General features: G+C 45.7%; 1 long non-coding RNA gene across 1 annotated transcript; it reads right to left on the bottom strand.

Annotated features, from left to right (window-relative positions):
• Nucleotides 1–721: 721 nt before the first annotated feature.
• LOC117201929 (uncharacterized) lies at nt 722–17,182 on the bottom strand. Its single transcript, XR_004484078.2, has 3 exons — nt 9,035–17,182; nt 1,923–2,101; nt 722–1,569 (listed from the first exon to the last, which is right to left on the bottom strand). It is a non-coding gene; the product is annotated as an uncharacterized LOC117201929 (long non-coding RNA).
• Nucleotides 17,183–17,551: the final 369 nt, after the last annotated feature.

The raw sequence follows: 17,551 nt of genomic DNA, 5'->3' as shown, positions 1-17,551 counted from the left end.
CGGAGAATTAGACTTGGGCTTCATAAATCATGCTCTGGCTCCGGTTAGGATCCCTCCTTGAGCCCGGGGTACGGCTGAGCCTCTCACTGGGAGTCATATGTCTCCAGCTGTTAGGAAAGGAGGATTGGGCCATTCAAGAGCCTGACAACAACTGTCTGGATCTCTCTTGAGGACAAGTCAGCTACATGTTTCACGCGGGCCCTTTGAGCTCTCCGGCTTCCCCGGTCCTCCGCCTGTCTGCTGAGCGGGGCTTCCCGCCCTCTCTCCCTTCATCCATCCTCTCTCTCTCTTTCTCCTTTACCTCCTTGATCATGCAATGGCAGGTTACACAAAAGCCGCAAATTCCAAGCTATATGTAGCATAGAGCGGCTGTTTGTCCCGAAATACCACGTCGCTGACTACAGCAAACACAAATTACAAGCTTTATCTAATCACAGTTATGGGACCGGTCATTTTTGGTTTCCAAAAATGCCTGTGAGTGGCATGCTTCTGCAGCTGGTGGTAGCACCGGCTTGGGTTTCAGATCTCAAGTGCACACAGATGCACAGGGAGATGAGCATCCCAAGTGACCGATTCAGAAAGGGAAATAGGAGAGGGAAGAGGGGAAGTACAACTCACCAGATAAACAAACTCCGCTGGTTGCGACCTCAAAAATAAATTATTTAAAATCATCAAGTTGCATCACCACTGCACTGAAGGTTATCAGCACCGATCTCCCTGGCACACAGTTTCCTAACATAAGAGGTGACACCAAAGTCATTCTCGAGTGGCTGCACTGGGAACTGGAGAAAATGAAGCTTGCTTGGAAATCACGGATGTAGTTTTGGGGTAGAGTTTTCTTCACTTATCTTTTCACCAGGAGTAGATGGAGGTGGCATCGAGGAAAGAATGAGGGGCTTGGAGTCTGGACCCTGGGTTGACTTGTGACCATGACCTAGGTCACTTCTCTGAGTGACCTTCTGAGTCAAGGGAGGCTGATAACACCACCCAGCTCGCCGGGCTGACGGGAGGGTAAGATGAGGGTGCGTGTGGAAGTGCCAACCACATATTCGGCACATATCAGCCTGGATGAAAGCGATTTGGCTGCTGGCTGGGAGCTGGATTCTCTTTCTGCATCAGTTCGTCATAACCATTATGACTACTTCTTACTCCCATGCGTGTGGGCTTCACTTGTGAGCCACAGGCGGGGCGGGGGAGGGGGGCCCAGCTCCTCTCGTCTCGCGCGTAATGAACTCAGTCTGTGATTCAGTGTCAAACACAGCCACTCAAATTCAAGCAGTGTTCCACTGAGATTCCGGGGCACATGTGTGCGCACTGGGAAGGAGAGCGCTCTCTGTGAGCTTTAAATAGCCCAAAGACGTGCTTGAGCGATCCTCTCTGTTGAAGCATAAAAGCGCTGAGGAAAGCACAGCCCTATAAATACCTACATTCCTCCACACCAGATAGAAATTGCACAAGGCCACCGTTTCCAGAAGACGTGAGCTCTCACAGCGAGCCTCTTTGGCAGCTGAAGCCTGACTTTCCAGGGCCGGCAGAGGGAAGAAGAAGGATGGGCAATTCCACCCGTGGCTGAAAGTAGTAACAATGAAACAATGAACGGTCGGAACTCAAACTGACTCTCACTTCCCTAAACTATACATAAATCACCATTTTCTTTCTCCTTGACTTCAATTCCACGTTAGTCCTTCTCATGAAAGAGTCCTTCAAGAGAAAGAACTGGAATTTGAGCATCAAATTCTTGCTGGGTAATGCTGGAAAATTCAGCGGTCCCCCTCACTCTGAAAAGAGAGGGTGTTGGATGAGCCTTCAAGGCCCCTTTAAGCTCTAGCATTCTATTCTACGGAGGCCAGTTCGTCTTGGGCAATGGGTTGGAATAAGGCTCTTACACAAAGGAACATGGTTATTTTTACCTGCCATCATACCTGTTGCAAGCAGATGAATTTCCGCACATCCCCCAATAGATGAGTAACGTAGTTTACTAGAGATCATCGTTGCTCAGCCTCTACCACGTTGGAAAAGGGATAAAACTCTGTAGCTGAGTCAATTGAAGCACAGGCCACAGTGCTGAAGGTAGGTGGTTTCTGACTTCAAAGCAGAAACCCTAGAAGAAATCAGAGTAACAATAAAATCTAGCATTTGCAGAGTCTCTCCTATGTGTTGCACAATATACTTGAGGGTTTCATACCTCTTATTTCATTTCACCCTCAGAACAATCCTATGATGTAGGTGTTTTTATTACCATTTTATCAACGATGAAACTGAGATTTAGAGATAAAATAACTTTCTCAGAGTGTTTCTCTCTGTCTTCTGACTACTAGGAACTTCAAGGTTAACTTTGGTCAAATACAAGTGCACAGGGGTTTGTACTTGTGGTTTTGTCATTCCCAACTCCATTTTTTTCTCCAGCCCCTATTTTCCTGTCTTCTTTCTCCCTCCTCCCACTTGTAACTTATTTTTGCGTTTTTCCTATAGTATAAAGCAAACTTACATCCTTTTTGGAAAAGAGAAAGATGTAAACAAATGGACGAGCAACAGCCGGGCATTGGCACAGCCTAGACGAGAACTCAGGTCCCAGGCGCCTGAGCAGCTGCCATCTCACATGGTCTCTGCTCCTGAAGGGGCTGTTTGCCTATAAACCTGCATATGTGAAGGTGAAAAGTCCACAGGAGGTCAAAAAAAGACTCGCAACCTGAAACTACCACCACAGGCTGCTCAGGTTCTAGCTGAGGATGGGGTGGGAAGTACCAAGGTGGATCTCCAGTCTTCCTGTGGAAGAACTTCACCTCTTTTGGTGAGAGGTTCAGAGCGTGGAGACCCAAGAATAAGGCCCTTGAAGGAGGAAACCAAGAGTAACTCCTGACTATTGGTAGAAGGCAACCACCCACATGGCTCAGGGAACTGAAATGCTCTAGTATCTCTTTAAGGAACATAACTATGGCTTTCAGAAACCGCAAGCCTGTGTCTACCCGAAAAATCTGTAAGAACCTGAAAAGAACCATCCACAGTGACACGAGAGAGCTTCACAAAAGGGTGGAGTGCGAGATAAAAGGGCGATGATCTGTAACATCGTTGTGTGTCTGCAAGACGCAGTTGTGGGAGTGTAAAGGGGCTAAGGAATCCATTTATAGTGCATAAAAATTGGGGGCAAGCTTAAGAAGGTCAAATGAAGCTACAAATTGTGGCTGGGAGAAAATAAAAAGGAAATGAAAATTAAGTACCCAAACTGTGATAGACATTGTGCTGTTTCATATCCCTTCCCTCGCTAGTCATAATAAGGACATCCCTCTGAGTTAGGTCTTATTGTCTCCGTGTGGGTAAGGGGGAGTAAGGTTCAGGGTGGTTAAATAACCTGGACAAGCTAGCAGGTGGCAGGACCACGTTCATACCCAGGCATGGTCTCATTGTAAAGCCCGGTACTTTATGCCCAACTACACCACTTAGAAGGGATGACTCAAGTTCAAGTTCAGTGATCACCCAATAATGGTTGTATATCTTAAACGGACACTAACCCAAATATCAAATGGCCTCCTTTTAGAACTTGCCAAATTGATGTAAAGCTCATAGGAAATATAAATACATGAGAACCCATACACAAAAGAAAATACTGTAAAAATAATCAATAATAGAAGAAGGAGACATACTAGGAGTTAAACCAAATCACAAAGTAGGAATAATAAAAATTTACAATACTCAAAGAGTAAAGAACGTGAATTTTTATAACAAAGTACATAGGATTATTTAGTATATAATCAAGTAAGCATCAGTGGCGATAATTAACTCTTATTTAATCAGTTATTTTATGTAACTGGATCGTAATTTGGAGATAAATTAATTTAGATTACACCTTGTATGATATGAAAAAACAAACTCCAAATGGATTAAAAAGTGAACTATTGAAATGAGCCATAGAAATAACTGAAGTAAAATGGAATATTTAATCACAAGTTTGGAGGAATGTTTATTTGGTAAATAGCAAATAAAAGTACAACTTCCATGGGCTTCCCTGGTGACGCAGTGGTTGAGAGTCCGCCTGCCGATGCGGGGGACACGGGTTCGGGCCCCGGTCCGGGAAGATCCCACATGCCGCGGAGCAGCTGGGCCCGTGAGCCATGGCCGCTGAGCCTGCGCGTCCGGAGCCTGTGCTCCGCAACGGGAGAGGCCACAACAGTGAGAGGCCCGCGTACCGCAAAAAAAAACAAAAAAAAGTACAACTTCCAAAGGAATAAAAAATTCAACTGTATAACCACAACTTCTCAAAAAAAAGTAACTCTCTTCAATAAAAACAAATGCCATTAAAGTGAAAGGAAAGCTATTTATTTCTAAAAATATGGTACAGGTGGTTTAATTTAATACCTCTGATGTATATAGATAGCCAATACAATCAGGACCCAATAGAGTAATGGGTAAATATCAATTAACACAAGGACAATTCTACAGAGAAAAGAAGTATATTTTCAACCTCAGAAAATAAAAGTGTAGTAAAGCACTATTTGATACATATTTTCTGATGGCACTGTATCTTGGTTTTCTTTTAGAAAACAATACAATAATATATAACAAAATCTCTAACACTATTTGTACTCTTTGAGCCAGTAAATCTATCATAGAAATTTATCCAAAGGAAATAATCCAAAAGGATCAAAATTTGTTAACACATTTCTTTTCATTGTATCTAGATGAGAAGACGAATGCTTGCTGAACCTATTGTGATCACCATTTCACAATATATGCAAATCAAACCATCATGCTATACACCTTAAACTTGTACCGTGATATATGTCAATGATTTCTCAATAAAACTGGAAAATAAATTGTAAACATAAAGGTGTTCTTTGTAACAATATCTGAGTAAAATAGAAAAAATAATTAAAATTAATGCCCAAAAAGAGTGAAGTGGTGAAATGCTTGTGGTATAACGACCAGATGGAATATTAGGCCCACAATATAAGATGACGTAACAACAATATTGGTGGGGGAAGGGCAGTTCCCAAGCACAAGTGCGGACTGAGGGTGCAAACACGTACAAGTGTATGCAAATGCAAGGCTGCTGGCAGGGGCCATGGGAAAAGGGAAGGGATGTGATGACTATTTTCCATATTTTGAATTCCCCTCAATGTTGTTCTATGAGGCTTTAACCATTATTTAAAATCTGGTTTAAACAAGGCATTACTGAGGACCCATGGGACACCTAGCAGTGTGCTGCAGATACTCCAGAAGAACGTCCCTGGACCTTGCTGCCAGGAGACACAGTCCACCTCTACCTACTACTGCCAGAGCGTTGCTCCTGGAACAGGAAGATAGGATGGAAAGAATCCCAGTCCCTTTCAGCAGTTTGTGTCTGTGTTAGTTACCTGGGGCTGCTATAACAGAGAGTCACAAACTGGGTGGCTTTAACAATGGACATTTGTTCTCTGGCAGTTCTGGAGGCTAGAAGGCTAACATCAAGGTGTCAGCAGGGCCAGGACCGTCTGGACTCTGGGTGGAATCCTTCCTGGCCTTTTCCTGGCACCTGGTGGGGACCCACAATCCTTGGTGATTCTTGGCTTGCAGGTGCAGCACTCCAGTCTCTGCCTCTGTTGCCACGTGGCATAGTTTCTGTGTCTTCATATTATCTTATAAGGACACCCGTCATATTGGGTTAAGGGCCCACCCTAATGCAGTATGACTTTGTCTAAACTTGACTAATTGCACCTACAATGTCTATTCCTAAATAAAGTCACATTTCATAAGGCACTGGGAGTAAGAACTTTCAACACATCTTTTTGGGGAACATAAATCAACAGTGTCTAAGCCCATGAGCTTTCAAATCTGACCCGCCTCATCTCCAAAAACCCCAGATGCTTTTGCATCTTCTTCCTGCAATTCTCTCAATTTTCCCATCGATATGATATAGGCAGGAAGTAGGGCATAAAAAGTAAATTTCATGGTAGCCGTTTGGGGGGCCATCATTTTGCACACAGCCACAGACACTTCTTGCTGGAATTGCCTTGGATGGGCGATCTGAGGATAGACAAGTAATGACCTCAAGGAGGGTTTTCAGAGGAGCCCTCTGATGTGGGGGTGGAGGACTACTGAGTTCCATGATGCTCTGTTAGTCTCTCGTTGCTCTGGCTCAGCAAGAGTTAAATAAAGTGATAAATAAAATGATGATCGCTAATCATTAGAGAAACGCAAATCAAAACTACAATGAGGTATCACCTCACACCAGTCAGAATGGCCATCACCAAAAAAATCTACAAACAATAAAAGCTGGAGAGGGCGTAGAGAAAAGGGAACGCTCTCGCACTGTTGGTGGGAATGTAAATTGATACAGCCACTATGGAGAACAGTATGGAGGTTCCTTAAAAAAACAGAAGTAAAACTACCACACGACCCAGCAATCCCACTACTGGGCATATACCCTGAGAAAACGATAACTCAAAAAGAGTCATGTACCACAATGTTCACTGCAGCTCTATTTACAATAACCAGGGCATGGAAGCAACCTAAGTGTTCATCAACAGATGAATGGATAAAGAAGATGTGGCGTATATATATAATGGAATATTACTCAGCCATAAAAAGAAATGAAATTGAATTATTTGTAGTGAGGTGGATGGACCTAGAGACTGTCATACAGAGTGAAGTAAGTCAGAAAGAGAAAAACAAATACCGTATGCTAACACATATATATGGAATCTAAAAAAAAAAAAAATGGTTCTGAAGAACCTAGGGGCAGACGTAGAGAATGGGCTTGAGGACATGGGGAGGGGGGAGGGTAAGCTGGGACAAAGTGAGAGAGTGGCATGGACATATATATATATACACTACCAAATGTAAAATAGCTAGCTAGTGGGAAGCAGCCGCATAGCACAGGGAGATCAGCTCGGTGCTTTGTGACCACTTACAGGGGTGGGATAGGGAGGGTGGGAGGGAGACGCAAGAGGGAGGGGATATGGGGATATATGTATATGTACAGCTGATTCACTTTGTTATAAAGCAGAAACTAACACTCCATTGTAAAGCAATTATACTCCAATAAAGATGTTAAAAAAAAAAATTGGGCGTGGAATTCACCCGAGATTTATGGCAACCATGACTGGTTTCTGTCACCCTTAGCTTTGGGGACTTTGGAGGCCACCGTGTGGAACAAAAGGCAGCCAAGTGTCATCACAGTGAGGCCTGGCATCAGCAGAGACAGAAGCAGAGTCGGGGGGGGGGCGGTGGTGGGCACAGCCAGATTGAGAAAGCCTAGAAGTGCTCAGCAGAAATTCGGAGACGTTTAGGGACGACTTAACTAACTATTGGAGGCAATTCAAAATGTTCTAGACAAACTTTAAACGGCTTCTAGAAGGAGATTCTTGAGCTCCGATGGAAACTAAGTTCTTGCCCTGTCATCTGTGTAGTCTCCCTTTACTGATAAGGTCAAGTCCATGCCCTCGTGACTTGCCCTCAACCAACCTCCCTCACCTCGTATTTTACTTAAACCTAAGTGCCAGCCTGACGTTTCCTAAGCTGACCTTCTGGACTTCAGCGCACTTTGCACAAGTGCTCCTTCCTCCCAGGATGCCTCTGGCTTCTACGCCTGGAGAAGGGAGCAGCTGATGCTGAGATTCTAAGGTTCCAGCTCAAAGAGCCCTCCATCCACTACACTTGCCTGCGATCATTTTCTACATTTTCTCCACTCAGTCATTAAGTCCATTCGATATTTAGTCAGCCATTGAATAAGTATTTATTTATTTATTCATTCATTCATTTATTTTTGCCAGGCTGCCTCTGAGGACTTCTTCCTGCCTCTTCCCAGCTCCTGGCGGCTACAGGCAATCCTTGGCGTTCTTTGGCCGGCAGCTGTGTCACCCCAGTCTCACCTCTGATGTTGAATGTCACTCTCTTCTTCCCCTTCTGCGTGTCTCCGTTTCTCTGTGTCTCGGCTTTCAATCTCCCTCTCCTTTCTCTTATAAAGATACCAGTCCCTGGGCTAGGGGCCACCCTAATCAGCACTACTTCATCTTCCCTTTTTTTTCAGTTGACATGTAATTGTCATTCTCTTGATTATTTATTGACAACTGACAATGTGCTGGGAACTGTGAGTCACAGGTGAGAGACAGGTGGATGGGTGGATGGATTATGGAGTTTGGGCTTGTGGAGAGAGTTGGAGGTTCGACTGGAGAGCTCTGTGGGGTTGAAACAAGGGACAATTACAGACCCCATGCACGTTCCACAAGAGCGGGCATTTGGAAGCCCTGTGTCAGGACAGCAGCTGGCCCCAGGGCAGCTTGTCCTCTCATCATGGACTGCTGCAGCCTACATAGGAGAGGTACCCTTTGGGATGGGAGTTCTCACACCTCAGTGAGGAGTCCGGGAACACAAGGCCTTCATGGGCCCAGCCTGTCCCCATCTGCGGCAGTGGCCAGACCAGGTGGCCTGAAGAGGAACACAAAACCTCTGAGAGCGGCCTCCCCATCCTCCCGTGGGAAGCCCTGAGTCCCTTCCCCAGGGATACAGGAGCGCCCAGTGCTTTGCCTTTGGCATCCAGCAAGCGTCACTTCTTGACCCAGGAGCCACATTGCTTTCCCTGAGCCCAGTTCTAATTGGAGAAATATTCCAACTTCGAAAGCACCAGGGAAGGTTACTAACACAGCCCCGGGCCTTGTCAGGCCACTCTGTGCTTCTGTTAGATTAGAACTTTTATTTCCTCCTCACTCCTCTATTTTTGATTTCATATACTTCCTCTATTTGCTGAGCCAATGGTCCAAGCCACCCCCAACATATCACTTCCACAAGAGAAATAAGCAGAGATAAATGAACCACTTCTTCCTCGGTTCTGCCGCAGGGCTCTGCCCTTCCCTTCACCACTGCAAAAGCCACAGCTCGGGGGAACTGCCGGTGTCCCTGTCTCTCTGCCCCCTTGGACTGCGAGCTTCCCAGGGCAGGGACCCTGCCTGCTTCTTCTCTGTCCCCCAAGCAGAGCCTGGTGCATAAGGCACATATAAGTACTGACTGCATGGAGAGAATAAAATGAAAGTTGGTTATGCCTGTGTGTTCTGATGCTTACCTTGATTTCTCAGAGTCCCACTGGGTGAATCCAAATGGGAAAAAATTATGTTCTTTTCAGGGTCTTGCTGTCCTCCCCAGGTTGCACAATTTTCTATTTCCGGACTTGTGTTCAGAGGAACAAGCGTTGCACAATGAATGAATGAATGAATGAGAAAGGCAGGACTGGAACATCTCTTAGAGATCAGCTCAACCGACCCCCAGTGACTGGACGGACCCTGAGACTCAAGGTCTGGCCATGAGTCCCTGGCAGGCGCAGGAGGAAAATGCAAGTCTCTGGATTCGCAGGCATAGTGCCTCCTTCCGCACATCACCTCCTCATTCAAATCCGTGTAAAGATGTCCAGAACATCGAGGGTCAGGGTAGAGGGTCATCCTCCAGCTGGATGCTCAGCTAGTCCTCCCTCCCTCCCCACCTATGAGCTTGGCAGTGCCCAGGTGTACCATCGATTCTATCCAGGATACAAGTGATTTCCCAACAGAACCAAATAATGTTTGCAAAGGACGTCTGAAAACATAGTAAGAATGAACACAGGGAGCTCGGCCTTGCCAGTCTCTTTGCTTCCCTGGCCCACGGCCACCCCATGTTGGTGCTTTCTCCTGCCCAAGGAGACAGAGGGAAACCTGAAGCTCCTGCAGGGAGTTGGGCCACAAATGCAGGAGGAACACTTTCCTCACTGATATTTCAAGACTATTTCACAATCGCCAAACCACCAGCCACACGCAATCACTGGCTTAAAAGTGAAAGATGCAGGTTTGGATTGGGTGTGTGTGTGTATTAAAACACAAATAATAAGGTCTGAAGGGAACTCAGACAGCCAACAGAATTCCTTGTAATGCCAGGGTGAGTTTTGGCCAAACGGACATGTTTAAGGCAGGAATAAGAGAGGCTCACACCAGTCAAGAGCCATTTGCTGGATCACCAGACACGGGGGAAAAAATCTCCCCAAGGCAAACACAGAATGTGATATACGAGCACGGAATTGTGTTTCTTAAACACAAATCAATCAATAAATGTTAAATTAAAGGAAAAACTGGAACTAGTATCGTTTTCACCTTTCGCATTTAATATTTGGGGTGCTGTGATGTCACAAGTTGAAAGATCAAAAAGGAAGATTTCACCAAGATCACAAGAACAAAATGTAACAAGGTTTTATTTTTGTTGTTGTTCATTAGCTTGTTCATTTGTTTCAGTTTTTTGCTAAAGGAACAGAGAGGACAATATACCTCTGAGGTAGGGTTGCCAAATAAAATACCAGGCACTCAGATAAATTTGAATTTCAGATATACAACAAGTACTTTTTTGAGTATAATTATATCCCAAATATTGCATGGAATATACTTGCACTAAAAAAAAAAAAATGTTATCTATGCGAAATTCAAATTGAATTGAGTGGCCTGTATTTTTACTTGCTAAATCTGGCAACCCTACTGTCAGACTGCTAGCCAGTAAGCATGGGTACTTTATTTTTGAAGACTGCAACATTCTCCATGCCTCCCACAAGCTTTCTTGCAATGTCAGGCCTGGAAGCTGATCTAGGTCAATGTCCTCATTTTACAGATAAGGAAACTGAGGTCAGGGAGAGGAAGTGACTTGCTCAAGGTCACACAAAGATTCAATGTTACAACCAGAGCACAAATCCAGTCGTACCGCCCCAGGTTGGTTTGCCACAAATAAAAGAGGCTCGGGTTACTAAAGGGACATCTACAAAGATCGATCCAAGGTTCCAACCACTCCAGGATCAAGTGGATATAAAAATAATTTATCTAAGGTCCTCAGGCTTATTCACTTGGAAATGTTAGATTAAAAGCTGGAGAATCATGAACTTCAGTACCTTCATATGCCCAGAACCTTTGACTCAAATGAAATTGTACACGAAATCCAGTGTATAAAATAAAGTAGAAACTAAAACCACTACGCTTGAAACCGCTATGCTTGAAGCATCCCAAAATGACACCTGTGGATTCTCTCAAGTCCCATCGAGCACCATGGAATGACCACTGGTGTGATGGAAAAAGCATAGGTTTTGGATTCAAAGTCTTCACCACCACCGTGCTTGGGTCAAACACTAACTTCACTGAGTCTCGTCACTCAAATAGAGAAAATAGCAGTTACTAATACCAAGATGGCATAGCATGCCCTAACATCTATGTAAGTGCATCGGATGCTGGAGGGTAGTGTACCAGGAAGAGTTCATCCGGGTGTTTGCTTTTATGTAAATGAAAGAAGAATTCGTAGAAAACTGGGTGGACTGTTCATTAGCTCTATTTTTGCTCTACTTGCCGATCCATTCTTTTGCAATTTTTTATTATTACGCCTCTTGAGATCTTAGGGAAGGATTCTGACTGGTCTACTGTGGCCCTTGATAATAGATTCTAAAGGGCCGAGCAGATTATGACCACAGTGTCTGTGAAGGCTGGCCACGGAAACAAAAGCTATGGCAAATCATTGGCCTTTCCAGGCAGCCAGGACCACGCTCCCTGACCAGAAACCTCAGCTGCTACAACCCCTTGACCCTCCGGCATCTCAGGTGAGTTTGTCCAAAGTTCTTGGTTTCTGGGAAGACATTTGGATGTCCTAAGAACATCTGGTACATACATAACACAGGCTGGGTCCACATAGACGGCTACCCTCTGACTGGTTTGCAAAGGGGGGACTTGCCCAGAGCCATGTCCGGTGGTGCTGTACTTGCTGGCATACTCTCCCTCCGCAGGCCACTGTCTGGCCGTGCACTTTTCACACCATCCCAGGTTGAGATCTCTTGGACTTTATCCTTCTTCATTTCCATTCACCATTTGTCATCCCCAGGCATTCTAAATTCTAGGCCCTTTTTTCCTAGGAATACAACCCAGGACCTTAGGGAAATTCTGAGAAGCAGGAACCCAGGGTCGTTGCCTTGGACTAGGGTGATAAACAACCTGTATATTCTCAGGCAAGTCGAGTCTTCACTTTGTGCTTTGGTTTCTACAAAAGAGCACAGACTTGCCTGCCTCACTAGGAGGCTGGGAGAACATGAAAATCCTGGCCTATGCAGAATGGTCTATAAAACACTGTTCAGATATCAGGTTTTACATTTCTACTGGGGCTTTGGGTCTTTAATCAACTCTATATTCTCCCATCCTAATGCCTTATAGAAAGTAATTGATCTGTAAATACTTGGTCTCATTAAAGTGAATTCTTGATACTGGCCAGATTAAAATATTTGTTGAAATACACAAAAAGATTGCTATTTTAAATCATCTGCCTCGTCTATGCTCTGAGTAATGAGATCTGCCATTTCTGCAGTACCCTAGTGGGCATGTTCTTCTACATGGAAGGTTTATGTGGCCAGAGTTCCTTCTCTGGTGATGGATTTCTAAGACAAATGAGAAAAACATGAAGGACTTTATTTCATTTGGTGGCAGAAGTGGTGGGGCTGGGTTAGCCCGGGCCCCAGCGGGAGTGGAAGGAGGTATCAGTGTGTGTGAATTGGTTTCTCCTCAATAGATCAATTAACCAGTACTTGGTCAGACTGAGAATGAAAAGAGATGCATCTAGAAGCCTCTACTGAAAGTCCTCTGCCCTGATTTCTGCATGTTAAGTCTCTTACAAAGCCATCCCGTACATATGAGGAGTCCCTGAGTGACTCTCAGGGCACATTTACGTTTGAGGGTAAGAACGAATACGACTCCAATGGCATCGGAATTTTCCAGTGCACCAAACAGATTTGCTCTTCTAGAAATACGTGTAGCCGTGGGATGGGAGAGTTCACAAGGAGACTTGGAGACAGGGCCACGTGAGACTGTTTGCAAATTCCTCGAATTTTGAGGTTGAGGAACTGGGCTCACCGAAATCTCACTCCTTTAGCAGACGGTAAAGGGGCATTCACGAGACAACACTGTCAAAGGAAAGGAGAAATAGAGAACATGGAGAAACCTTGGTCTTGTGAAATCATTTCCATGTCAGATTCTTACACTGTACTAATAGGGGTCTGTATCCCAGGACCTCGCTCCATCCCACAGCCCTGTCTAGGTGTCACCCCATCCTCCCATCAAGTGTCAGAGGGCACTTGACCTCCCAGAGCTGCAAGCCTGTCCAGGACTGCCATGGCCATGGTGCCTCCCCGCATTCACGTTTTGGAGTTTAGAAAGGGTTCTCCCATCCATGAACTCATTTGCACCTCTCTGTCACCCTGGAAATAAACATATTGTCACACCCACACTCCAGAGAAGACCAGCCATAGCCTGCCTGCACAAGAGGGAAAAAGCCCATTTGCAATTATGAAATAATATTTAAGCTACGTAGGGATAAACGGAGTGAAGAAATTTCCTGTCACATTTATGCTTTTGGAAAGCAGCATTTCCAGAGAGTAAGCAGAACCAAAACCAAAGTATTAATTGCCTAATAACCACAGTTTTAACTGCATGGAATTTTATGAGATGGGCAAATTGCGCATGCCATGTTTCTAGGCGAAAGGACTGAAAATTGTCATTTTTGATTTGTTTTTCTCAATAGATTCTAGTCATTTCATTAATCTTTATTAATGAGATGGGTAGGAAATGTAAAGCAAGGCCAAAAGGATGCTTGAACTCCTCAGAATTAGAGAAATGTGATGTATAAATAGAAGTTCCCTCACCACCCACCCCAACTCCTACCAAAATCTGTCTTGTTTAGGGAATAGGCATTTTTCTCCATTAAGCTGGCTTTATCAAAAATGTCAGGGCTTGCCTGGTGGCGCAGTGGTTGGGAGTCCGCCTGCCGATGCAGGGGACACGGGTTCGTGCCCCAGTCCGGGAAGATCCCACATGCCGCGGAGCGGCTGGGCCCGTGAGCCATGGCCGCTGAGCCTGCGCGTCCGGAGCCTGTGCTCCGCAACGGGAGGGGCCCCAACAGTGAGAGGCCCGCGTACCGCAAAAAAAAAAAAAAAAAAAAAAAAAAAAAAGGTCAGCATGGAATTGGAGGCTCTGTAGGCAAGCCTGCATTGTAAGTGCCTGCAAGTAAATTGTTCTGACCTGAGGCGCTTCTCCTTGGAACAGAATGGAGAGGCTGTGTGGTTGCTTGGCACCCATGTGGGTACAGGCTCACGGCATGGACTTCCCCAGAACTCTAGAACAGCCCAAGTGCTTATCCACCACCTCGTTTTACAGATGAGGAAATGGGGATTGAGAGGGTGAAAGGCCTTAACTGGCCATATCCGCTCCGACGGTGGTGTGGAGTGTGTGTGTGTGTGTGTGTGTGTGTGCGTGTGTCTGTGTGTGTGTGTCTGTGTGTGTGTTGAGGTGAGAGGCCGGGTCCAGAAAAGGATTCTTTGGGAGGTGAAACCTAGATGGGTCTCAAACGGCCAGCAGATGTTACACGGGTAGAACAGAGTGAGGGATCGTACATTTACTGAAAGAGAATAGTGACGAAGTGCAAGAAGTCTGGGTGTTGAAGGGATTACAAGGGGTTCAGTTTGTCTGGGGAGGTGTGGAGATGGGGGCACAGAAGAGCAGGACCCGGATCAAGGACCCTCACGTTCATTCTGACTGCCTCTACCTGCACCGGGCCAGCTGCTGAATCCTGGGGAATGTGGACAAATCCCACCAGCTGTCTGTCCTCACACGGGGTGCTCACCCGCTCTCTGGGTGTCAGCTGCCTCCTGTACATCAATACCCCTCAGGTGTCTATCTATCTCCAGCTAGACCAGATCTCCCCCTTGAGGGCCTCACCCATCTTACGCCATCTGATTTCCCATAGGAATAGAAGGCCATGCTACCAGACATCTAGGGCAAAGGGAAGGGAGGCACTGGGGAGACAGGTGGTGAGAGACGGGGCATTCCCACCCCTTTGAAAGAGTCACGGCAGTCACTGGGCCCCCCTTCTTCCCTTCAACGTTTCTTTCTATCCATAGTCCCAGAAGAGTGGAAGCCAAGGGGACCCCATGAGCTCCAGGCCTGCATGGCAGACCTATGGAGCAAGGTTGAGGCTTCCTTTCCAGGGACCGTCTGTCTCCTACCCAGCCCTGCAATATCGCCCTCCACCTCGACCCCTACCTGAGCAGGATGGTCATGCCATGCTGAGGCATCAGCATTCAATGCCTTTGTCATTGCGGTTGGGCTACCGGTGAAAGATACAAGGAGTTCTCTGGAGCTGAGGGCTGCTCGCCACTCCAGAATGGTCCCCCTTCATAGAAGAGGTCTTCAGAAATAGGCCCGCCCTCCTGGCTTCAGGGACAGTGGCATTGTTTTTCTCTCTGTCATTGATAACTTGAAATTTTGGAGTGGAAGCTGTTTTGATTGCTCTGGGAAAAACTAAGAGGTCCAAGAAGCCTGTAACTGCACTGGTTCCACCCATGGCTGGAGTTAGCTAGTCCTGGCTCAGGAGCATGGAAGGTGCATGTCACTGCTCAATGCCACGGTCAGTGACGTCAACTTGGTGGCTTAAAGTCAGTCCTGGGGGGAGTACTTGCACATAGATAGCAGCAAATATTTCCAACTACCTCTGGTTTCATCTCACGTCCACACAAAGCCAACACTCAGACCAGAAAACTCACTTCTTTGTACAAAGGAAGTGCAGAGATCTCGTACTTAGGAATGGTCTGAAAAAGTGAGAAACGCCACACCTTTAACGAGCACTTGCCTGACAACCTTCGACATCACGTAAAATTATTTTATTTTACTTTATTTATTTTATTTTTTGCTCCAGAACAGGGATTCTTTTCAGAGTACAGTAACAGGAGACCTGAATTTGGAATCAGATGGTTTAAGTCAGAGCCTCACCATTAATTAGATACATGTGCTCTTGGGTTAGTCTTTGAGCCTTAGTTTCTACACCTCTAAAATGAGGCTGACAAACTACTTCTGATCCCTGATCATGAGGATTGAACAAAATAATAGACATTAAACATGGGATTCTGGGCAAGTAGCAGATAGTAAAGGAATAACAGGGGCTAAAAAATGTGGGGACTATCTTGCCAACTGAATGCAGGGTTCGTCACTTCCTTTATGGGAAATTCTATCCATCCAGGTGGACTCAACATTGTTCCAGTGTTCGGCATCTTCATCTGCACGAGCCGCTGTGATCCGTGCTCACTCAGCCGAAGGGCTGTGAGGGCAGGTGAGGGAGGCTTCACCACCTTCCTCTGCCCTCTCTGCCGGCATTGCTGGCGATGACTCCCTCGTGTTGGCAAGCATGTGATGGAGAGCAGAAAGTGTCACCCCGAAGTAGGCTGCTCTGGCACATAGATTATTTTGAATTAAATCTACTTAAGAAACAGCAAGGACACTCTGACCCTTCTTTATCCCCCTGAAAGCAGGGAATAAATCTCCCATGTAAAATGTACCCTCCCTGTACAAGGAGGTAGAGAGACATCCTTATCACCAGAGGTAGGGAACTCAGGGTGGAGAAGGCTGTCTAAACAAACCTTGTTACTTCTTCACTAATTTACTGTCCAAAGCCCAAACTCCTGTCTTGTCAATTCTTCACAGATGTTTCGTTTCTTTGTCTAAAAGGTATAAAAGCTGCCTGCTTTGGTCACTTCGTTGGGTCATATTTTTATGGACTCCCGTACATATGAAATTAAATTTTTCTCCTGTTACTCTGTTTTATGTTGGTTTAATTGTTAGACCAGCCAAAGAACCTAGAAGGGAAGAAGGGAACAGTTTTTCTTCCCTACACATGCCAGCTCTAGAAACTTTTCTAGCTGTAACATCTTTGATCTCTGGGAATCTAGACTCATGAAGAAAAAAATCTTATTAACTGTGCCAAGCACACGCTTTCTTCCCCTAAGATCTCTGGAGAAAGAGTTGTCTGTGGCTGAGAATCTTAAAAGAATGAGTCCTAGCAGAAGGTCTGAGGGCAGTGTTCTTATTACTACTGCTGCATAACAAATTATTCCAACACTTAGTGGCTTGAAATAGCCATTTTATTTCAGGCACGGATTCTGTGGGTTGGGAATTTGGAAAGGGAACGGGCTTGACTCTGTTACCCACTCTCTAAAGACTCAGTTGGAAAAACTCAAAGGCTGGGGGTGACTTAGCAGCTAGGGACTAGAATCATCTGGAAGCATCTTCACTCACATGTCTGGCTGTCGGCAAGGACCTCAGCTGGTGGTGTCAGCCAGAGAACCCACACGTGTCCTCTCCTTGTGACCTGGGCTTCCCCACAGCATGGCAGCCTCAGGTTTCGTAAATGTCTGCTCAGGACTCCAAAGGCAAATTTCGCAGCTTCAAAGGTCGGAGCCTACCTCACTTCCCAGCCCCACCCTTCTTCGAGCTGGCCTCAGAAGTCACTCAGCATCATTTCTGTAGCATTCCATTCCTTCTGTGCAAGTTGGGAGCCCTGCCCAGATTTAAGAGGAGGGGACTCAGACGCCACCTCTTCGTGGGGAAGTGGCAAGGCTCTAGAAAAGCACATGGAATGGGAGGTATAGTTGCCACCACTGTTGGAAAACACAGTTGGTCACAGAGAGCAGTAGATTTCTCATGTGGGACCTTCACCTTCCCATCTGTATAATGTGGACAGCTACAGCTTGGATTGTCTGCCCTTGGCCTTTATAGGG

This window comes from Orcinus orca, chromosome 6 (assembly GCF_937001465.1).
Source record: "Orcinus orca chromosome 6, mOrcOrc1.1, whole genome shotgun sequence".
Taxonomy (NCBI): domain Eukaryota; kingdom Metazoa; phylum Chordata; class Mammalia; order Artiodactyla; family Delphinidae; genus Orcinus; species Orcinus orca.
This window is presented reverse-complemented; position numbering and strand designations above follow the sequence as displayed.